The sequence below is a fragment of the Arvicola amphibius genome, chromosome 5 (assembly GCF_903992535.2).
Source record: "Arvicola amphibius chromosome 5, mArvAmp1.2, whole genome shotgun sequence".
In the NCBI taxonomy this organism is placed as follows: Eukaryota; Metazoa; Chordata; class Mammalia; order Rodentia; family Cricetidae; genus Arvicola; species Arvicola amphibius.
In genome coordinates this window covers 21,504,783-21,512,971 of record NC_052051.1, presented here as the reverse complement: position 1 = coordinate 21,512,971, position 8,189 = coordinate 21,504,783, and the positions used below count along the sequence as shown (strand labels likewise).

Genomic DNA, 8,189 nt, shown 5'->3' with positions numbered 1-8,189 from the left:
CGGATCTTCTGGAAGTACTCTTAACTGCTGAGCTATCTCTCCAGCCTCTCAAACTTTTTTTTTTAAAGAGTTTGAAAAAAAAAAAAAAAACCACAATAACTGCAGCCTCTATAAATAAGTCAAAACTAAATGTGTTCTTAACTCAAGCTTTGGCTAGTCCAACAAAAATGTCCAGGGCTGAACGAAGGCCACCAAGCAGAAAAGAACACCGAGAGAGAAATCACAGAGGACCAAGGCAATGTCTTGAAATGGTTACAATGCAAATTTCTAAACAACCGGAGAGCCAAGGCCAAGTGGTGGCGCGTTACCCGGACTGGGTGGACGAAGCCCTTAAAAACCCTAAAAACTTGTCTCACCGAAACCTAAGAGGGCAGCTATTGCAGCATCCAGTTCATCTTGATGGTCTCAATAACCAGTCATCAAATAGGTTACAGTTTCAAAAAGCAAACAACAACAAAAAAAATAAATAAAAGCTTTCCCAAAGACTAGAGTCAGCAGCGTCCTTACAGCACAAAGGTCACTATCCACATTCAGTGGTTCTCCACTACTCTATGTACACACCCTTTGGATCAGGACACTTCTTGGGTTATACAATGAAATGTGGCTTAAGATAGAGGATAATTAAAGAAAAACTAATAGCTGGGTTTGGGGGATACAGGACTTTAAACTCAACACCGGGGAGGCAGAAAGACTATTGAGTTTACCCTGTATAAAAAACAAACAAACCCTCATAAAGAACAAAGAAAACTACCAAGATTCTTACTGCAAGCTGCAATCCAGGTTAAATGCCTGAGGCAACAAAGGACTAGTTTCTACAATAAGCCATTAAGAAACACAACGAAGGTGTCCGGAGGGCAGGGGCTAAAGGTACAGCAAGCACGTGCAAGGCCCTTGCTTTTGTCACCAGCACAACAAAGAGACAATAGAAATAAAAGGGTTGTGCAGGCCTGCAGTATCAGCACTTGGGAGGTAAAGAGAGAAGAGGACCAGGAGTTTAAGGTCGTCCTCCCATACACAGCAAGTTCAAGGCAAACCTGGACTATAGACTCTTTCTAAAACTACGAGCACTTACCCCAAAGAGAAAACTTTGATATTAATTCTCTCTGACTCAGGAGCCTGTTCCCTACTTGACTTCTAAACAGTCTTGCTGGGGGTGCTGACAGACACAAAGAATGCCACGAGCCAAACAGGAGCACGTGCTGCTCTCTCAAAGGACCCAAGTTGCATTTCCAGCACCCACATCCGGTTGGTTGCCTGTAACTCAGCTCTGGGGAAATCAGGTCTTTTCTGGCCTCCACGGTCACTGCACTCACATGCACAAACCCACACTCCACACATTTTAAATAACAAATAAATAAAGGTTAAGTGAAAAGTTTCTGCGGCCCGATAAACCTTTCCGCCAAAACAATCTGAATCAGACCAAGTCCAACAGAATTAGAAACAACCCAGGTTTAAAATCATACCGAATCAAACCAAATTAGAAATAGCCCAGGTTTAATAAATACCAGCGCTCCCGGGTACCTTTGAGGTCCTCAGAGAGAAGAGAATGGAAGACCGGAATACCACGTGTTTGTTCTCTGGGGGGCAGCTTAAATACCCTGAGGGAGTGGTCTTGACCCTCCCTGGGGAGGGATCATTGTTTGGCGGGCTTTCTTGATCCTCCCTAGGGAGGAGTCATTGTTTGGCGGGCTTTCTCGGAGGTGGAGTCTGTACTGAGGCAACTTTCAGGGGAGGGGACCTGGGAGGAAACTTCCACCATAAACCATAAACTTGGCCCAGGCCTTTAACCTCAGCACTCAGGAAGGCAGAGGCAGGGGGATCTCTGAGTTGGAGGCCAACCTTCTCTACACACTGTATTCCAGACAGCCAGAGCTCTATAGTGAGACCATGTCTCAAAACAGCTTTCTCTAAATTCCTTTAAGGTTTATTATTTTGTGTGCATAGTTGTTTTATGTGCATGCATATCCATGCACCATGTGCATGCAGTGCCCTCGGAGGCCAGAAGAGTGTCGGATTCCCTGAAGTGCTGTGTGGGTACAAGGAGTTGAACCCAGGTCCTCCAGAATAGCAGTCACTGCTCTTAACCGCTGAGCCATGGCTCCAGCCCTCACTAAACCCTCTAAACTATTTTTTTTTTTTTTTTTTGGTTTTTCGAGACAGGGTTTCCCTGTAGTTTCTAGAGCCTGTCCTGGAACTAGCTCTTGTAGACCAGGCTGGCCTCGAACTCAGGAATCCGCCTGCCTCTGCCTCCCGAGTGCTGGGATTAAAGGCGTGTGCCACCACCGCCCGGCTCTAAACTATTTTTTAACATTTATTTATTTGCTGGGAAGGTGTGCACTCCCTGCTGTGAGGGGAGTGGCAAGTATAGAGGACAGAGGACAACTTGCCAGAATCAGTTGTTTGTTTCCACCATGCGGGCGTCCAGGGACCAAACACAGATCATCAGACTTGGTAGCCGCAGACACCTCTGATCTCTAAGCCACCTCAACAGCCCCTAAGTCCCCTTCAATGCTCACTACCAGAGCTATGCCTTGCCCAGGAAAACTGTTTACCCCTAAATTACAAGCGCCCGACTCCACTGCAGTCCTTAATCTGCTTCTGGTGGCCAGAGGGCAGCAAGTGAAGAGGGTGCAGCACACAGCCGGCCCCAGGTCTGACCACACCCCTGCAACGCTCCCTTGGAAGGCCTAGTGAAATATGCCTTTGGGGCACTACCTGCACAAAACAAACAAACAAACAAAAAAAAAAACTGAAATCCTTTTACAAAGTCTAGGTAGGTGGAGGCATGGCTGACTCTTAAGCCTTTCCAGACACACTTTTAGTAATATTCCTTGCCTGCTAAACCAGTTTAAAAAACCCCAAATGTTGTCTAAACTGTGGGTCAACGCGCATTTGTGTACCCACACAGACACACTTTCAAAAATCCTTAGATAGCAAAATGCCAGGGAAGGAATCAACCTCTAGGCTTACCATGCAGAGACCTCTTTTTTCATTACGTGTGTGTGTGTGTGTGTGTGAGAGAGAGAGAGAGAGAGAGAAAGAGAGAGAGAGAGAGAGAGCGTGCTTGCAAGCGCAAGCATATGCAGGTAAGAGGACAATGTGCAGGAACCAGTCCTTCCCTTGTATCATGTGTGTCACCAGCCTAGGAAGCAAGTGCCTTTACCCGATGAGACCTCTCAACAGAGGTCTCTTATCAACTCTCTGCTTATTTTTGGAGACAGGGTAAAGCATACCCTGTATGTAGTACTGGCTTCTGCATCCTAAGTGCCTGGAAATTTTATAACAGATGAACAACCTGGAGGTTACAGAAAGACGCTCACCATCAGAGGTAAATCTGCAACACCATGATAACCACACCTGCTCTCCTGTGAGCACAGGCCACCCACGAAGGCTTTAACAGCTATAATATCGTTGGCTCACCACAGTTCTTGGGGTAGCCCAATCAATGGCTCAACATAGTCACTCAAAAATTAAATGGGGGCTAGGCGTAGTGGCTCGTAACTTTAATCCCAGCACTTGGGAAAGGCAGAAGCAGATGGATTTCTGTGCATTAGAAGCCAGTTAGTCTAAATACCAAGTTCCAGGTCCAGCCAGAACTATATAGGTGAAATCCTGTCAATCATCAATCAATCAATCAATCAATAAATGGAAGAAAGAAAAATTAAATAGGGGCCCAACACAATAGTTGACGGGTAAAGGGCTTTCACACTGAGCCCGGCAACTTGAGTTCAGTCTCCAGAGCCCGGTGAATCATCTTCTGACCCCCACATGCACCCACACATACTAAATACATGCAAAAAAAAATGCTTAATTAAATAGGGGCTTGCATGTGGCTTGATGGGAGAAGATTTGCTTGCATGCAGGATCTGGATTTCACCCCTGGCACCAGGGGTAGACGTAGGGAAATTAGGATAATTGAAGTGAAGACCCAACAGCCAAGTGAAAGCTAAACTGCATGCGACTGACCAACAGGACAGTGAAAGACCCCCGAAGTGGGGTGCCTTCCAGTCTGGGAAGACCCTCCCAAGGAACAGCGAGACCACTCTTCGGATGCAAAAAGCAAGAGGCTTTATTCAGATACACAGGTACCTGGGGCGACTTAGTCTCTCGGAGGACTAGCGCGCCTTTAGGCTGGAGCAGTGGGTTTTTATAGGGTCGGGGAGCAAAAGCGCGGGTACAGAAGCGAGAAGCGTAGTTACAGGGTTCTGATTGGACAATTTAAACAAGGCTCGGGTTTAAACTAGGGACAGCTGGGTACTTCCAGGGGGTTTCCAAGAAATCAGATATGCAAGTTAACTTCGTTTATCTAGGGTATAAGCTGTTTCTGTTCCCCTGCTCATGGCCAGGTGTCTGACCACAGATATCCTGCTTGGCCCCCACCGCCCTTGTTTTTCTGAGCTGAACTTTAACTGAGCTTCCCTGTCCTCTGCGCTGGTAAAATTTCATGCCTTGCGAAATGGCGTTACTGCTGCTAGCTGCTATTATTGAGTGGGGGTCTTTCATTCCCCCCTTTTTCTTTAAACTGAATAAAATCCTTTATTCAGCTGACTTGGTTTTCTACACCTTCAGGGTCAAACTGTTTAAGTTGGTGGTATTGTTGGGTCAAGACCAAGGCCTGTATAACTGACAGCCTGTCTTTCATGAACTGAACCAGACGGTTGAGGATACAAGGCCCGAACAGCAAGATTAACAGTATGATTATGAGGGGGCCCATTATGGAGGAGATTAGGGTGGTAAACCATGGAGATCTGTTGAACCAACCCTCGAACCAACCTTGTTGTGACTCAAATAACTGCTGTCTCTGCTTGAGTCGTTCCCTGAGTTTTGCCATATTGTCCCTGACTACACCTGTGTGATCAGCATAGAAGCAACATTCCTCTTTTAGGGCTGCGCAAAGCCCCCCTTGCTGTAGGAATAGAACATCCAACCCCCGTCTGTTCTGCAGGACCACTTCGGATAAGGAAGTCAAGGACTTTTCTAAGGCACTGACTGATTCTTCCAAGGCCTTGATATCTGTGTGCATGACTGCTTGTAATTGTCGGAACTGTTGGGTCTCAACTAGCGCAGCGGTCCCTGTTCCCACTCCCGCAGCTATTCCCCCTACTGTCAGTCCTCCCAGCATAAGGGCCAGTGTGAGGGACACTGGTTCTCGTCTAATTCGTGGCTTCTCTTCAAATTGTTCATAAATATATGAAGAGGTATGATAGGTTACTCTGGGCCACAGCTCTATTAACACGCAATAGTCAGAGGTTGTGTTAAGGACCGTAAGGGAAACACAGGGAGTGAGACCCGTACTGCATGCCCAGTAGGTTCCATTGGGTGCCACCAGATATCCAGTGGAGGAAGTCTGAAGTGGATGGATACTGTTGCACAGTGACTCGTGGGTTTTAGGGACTCCTCCCACACAGGTCCCTCGTCCCGATACCTCTGACAGGGTAAGTTTATGTTGGGAGGGGGATGCACAATAGGCCGTGGCCTCAGTTTGGTTGGTATAATTGCCAATTATAGCTACTCCCTCATAGTATGGGGGCCTCGAAACCAGACATAGCCAGCATTCCTCGGTCAAGTTTGGACTGGTATAGTTGAGGGTCGAGTATGCCCCCTGGATTAGATTGAGGAGTCTGTCCCCTGTACCCTGCAGAGGAGTTGGAGTATTATTGTGCGAAGATGGGGCCAAGGTGGTGGAGAGATTTTGGGCGGGAACTGGTCTGGGTCTGGGAGGGGGTGCTGGCTGAGAAGGGGGCTTCTGTTCTGACAAGACCGCGTTTGGCCCGACAGCTACTGTTGATGAGACAGAAGCTATTTGCCTCGTTAAGGAGAACATAGTGACAGGGTCATATCCTGTGCGATAGAGACGCAGTCCCCAGGACTTGGGACCATCCCAGACTGCTGTTTTGCCTTGGGCGGTAAAGTCGAGGATCAGAGGATTGCATCTGCCTCCCAAGGTGGCCCCCGTAACATTTTTAGTCAAGGAGTCATAACAGGGGCCACACCAGTCCTTGCTGCATACCCAAGGTCCTGCACCCGTGTAACCAGGGGTGGTTCCTCGCTTAAGGGTGATTAGGTCCCAGGAAGAGGATGGCTTCCAGTAGGCGTCTCCGGTGGTTTCGCAGCCCCATTGGGCACAGTACCCATCTGCGGGCCCCCCGCATTCTTTTCTAAAGTTTTGACCTGGGCACACATAGAAATCCCTGGCTCTTGTTCCATGCCGTCCCCCAGGGTGGTGGCAGCCATACCCGGAGAATGGCTCCTGGTCTGATGGATTCCATGAATCCCCCACTAGGTCACAGAGGTCAAAGTATAGGGTTGGAAAGACATCTTTCGTGGTTCCCAGCATGGAGGTGGAATTGGCAACCTGTCCTGTCATAAGGTTAGTGACTCTCCAAGTTATATTATAAACCGTATGAGGGCTCTTGGCTTCCCCCCCCCTTTCCCAGTCCTATCAGGGCCCATAAAATGATTAGGGGGGCTCCCGAGTAAGTCTTATCTTTAGAGGGTTTTGAGAACGTTGAACCTTCCATGATGATTCTGATGTTTTCTCGTCCAGTCGGGCCGCTTTTACGTGGGAGGCGTGGACCCAGGCCGCAATGCCGTCGACCTTGAGAGCAGTCGGAGTAGTCAGCAGCACAGTGTAGGGTCCCTTCCAACGGGGTTCCAAATTCTTAGTCCGATGTCTGCGGACCCAAACCGCGTCACCAATTTGGTAGTTGTGGGGTATCACTGGTCTGTCCAGCTGGTCTTTGTAAGCGGCAGCAAGTGGCTTCCAGACTTCCCTCTGCACGGCCTGGAGTGCCTGTAAGTGAGCTTGCAAAGAGGGACTGTTAGCAAAGTCTGAAATATCGGGGTCAAAAAAATTAATGAGGGGCGGGGGCGCCCCATATAATATCTCAAAGGGAGTAAGTCCATGAGGTCCTGGAGTGTTGCGGGCACGATAAAGGGCTAGGGGTAGTAGGAGTACCCAATCTCTAGTGCCAGTTGCAAGCGTTAATTTAGTTAGAGTCTCCTTGATTGTTCTATTCATCCTCTCTACCTGTCCTGAACTTTGGGGTCGGTAAGCACAATGTAATTTCCAATCAATCCCCAAGAGCTTGGCCACCAACTGACTTACCTGGGAGACAAAGGCGGGCCCATTGTCGGTTCCCAGTACCTGGGGCATGCCGTACCTGGGGAAAATCTCTTCCAACAGCTTCTTGGTCACTATCTTGGCTGTTTCATGTTTGGTCGGGTAGGCTTCTACCCATCCGGAGAAGGTGTCAACAAATACCAACAGATATTTGTATCCATATTGTCCAGGCTTAATTTCAGTGAAATCAATTTCCCAATGGGTACCTGGTCGGTGTCCTCGTACCCGGATTCCTGTCCCGAATTTGGATTTTCCAGCATTGACCTGAGCGCATGCCCTGCAGGCATCAGCTACTTGTTGTAGGATTTTGTCTCTGCCTAGCAAATAATGGAAGCTTTCTTCTCTGTCTAGGAGAGTTTTCATTTTCCGAGGACTAAGGTGAGTCAGCTTGTGTAAATAATCTATCAGTTCGAAAGTCTGTTTTGTGGGCACCACGGATCTGCCTTGGAAGACCCAATGCCCTCTGGCCGAATCATGAGAAGCCCCCATTCTTTTTAGTATCTCCGTGTCCTCTCTGGTATAGTGGAAGGGACAATGTAAAGGAGGGGCGTTGGTATCTTCTGGGGCAATCGTGAGGACTTGTGAGGCGCCTGGCGTCATGCCTATAGCGGCCTCTCGTGCGGCCCCGTCAGCCATTCGGTTGCCTCGGGCCTTGGGGCTGTCCCCTTTTCGGTGTCCTGGGCAATGGATTATACTTAGTTTTTGGGGTAAAAACAGGGCTTTTAGTAAGGCCAAGATCTCGTTTTTGTTTTTAATTTCCTTGCCCTCGGATGTTAGCAGTCCCCGCCTCCGATAAATCTCCCCGTGGATGTGGGCAGTGGCAAAGGCGTACCGGCTATCAGTATAGACATTAAGCTTCTTACCTTCTGCCAGCTTGAGAGCCTGGGTGAGCGCAACGAGTTCAGCCCGCTGGGCAGAGGTTCCGGCTGGAAGGGCTTCTGTCCAGATTACCTCGGTTTCGGTGGTCACTGCAGCCCCGGCTCTTCGTTGACCATCTTTTAGAAAGCTGCTCCCGTCTGTATACCAGGTAAAATCAGCGTTCTGGAGGGGTTGATCCGTCAGGTCC

At 48.6% G+C, this 8,189-nt stretch overlaps 1 pseudogene; it reads right to left on the bottom strand.

Annotated features, from left to right (window-relative positions):
* Positions 1-4,097: 4,097 nt before the first annotated feature.
* On the bottom strand, positions 4,098-6,521 carry LOC121677186 (annotated as a pseudogene).
* Positions 6,522-8,189: the final 1,668 nt, after the last annotated feature.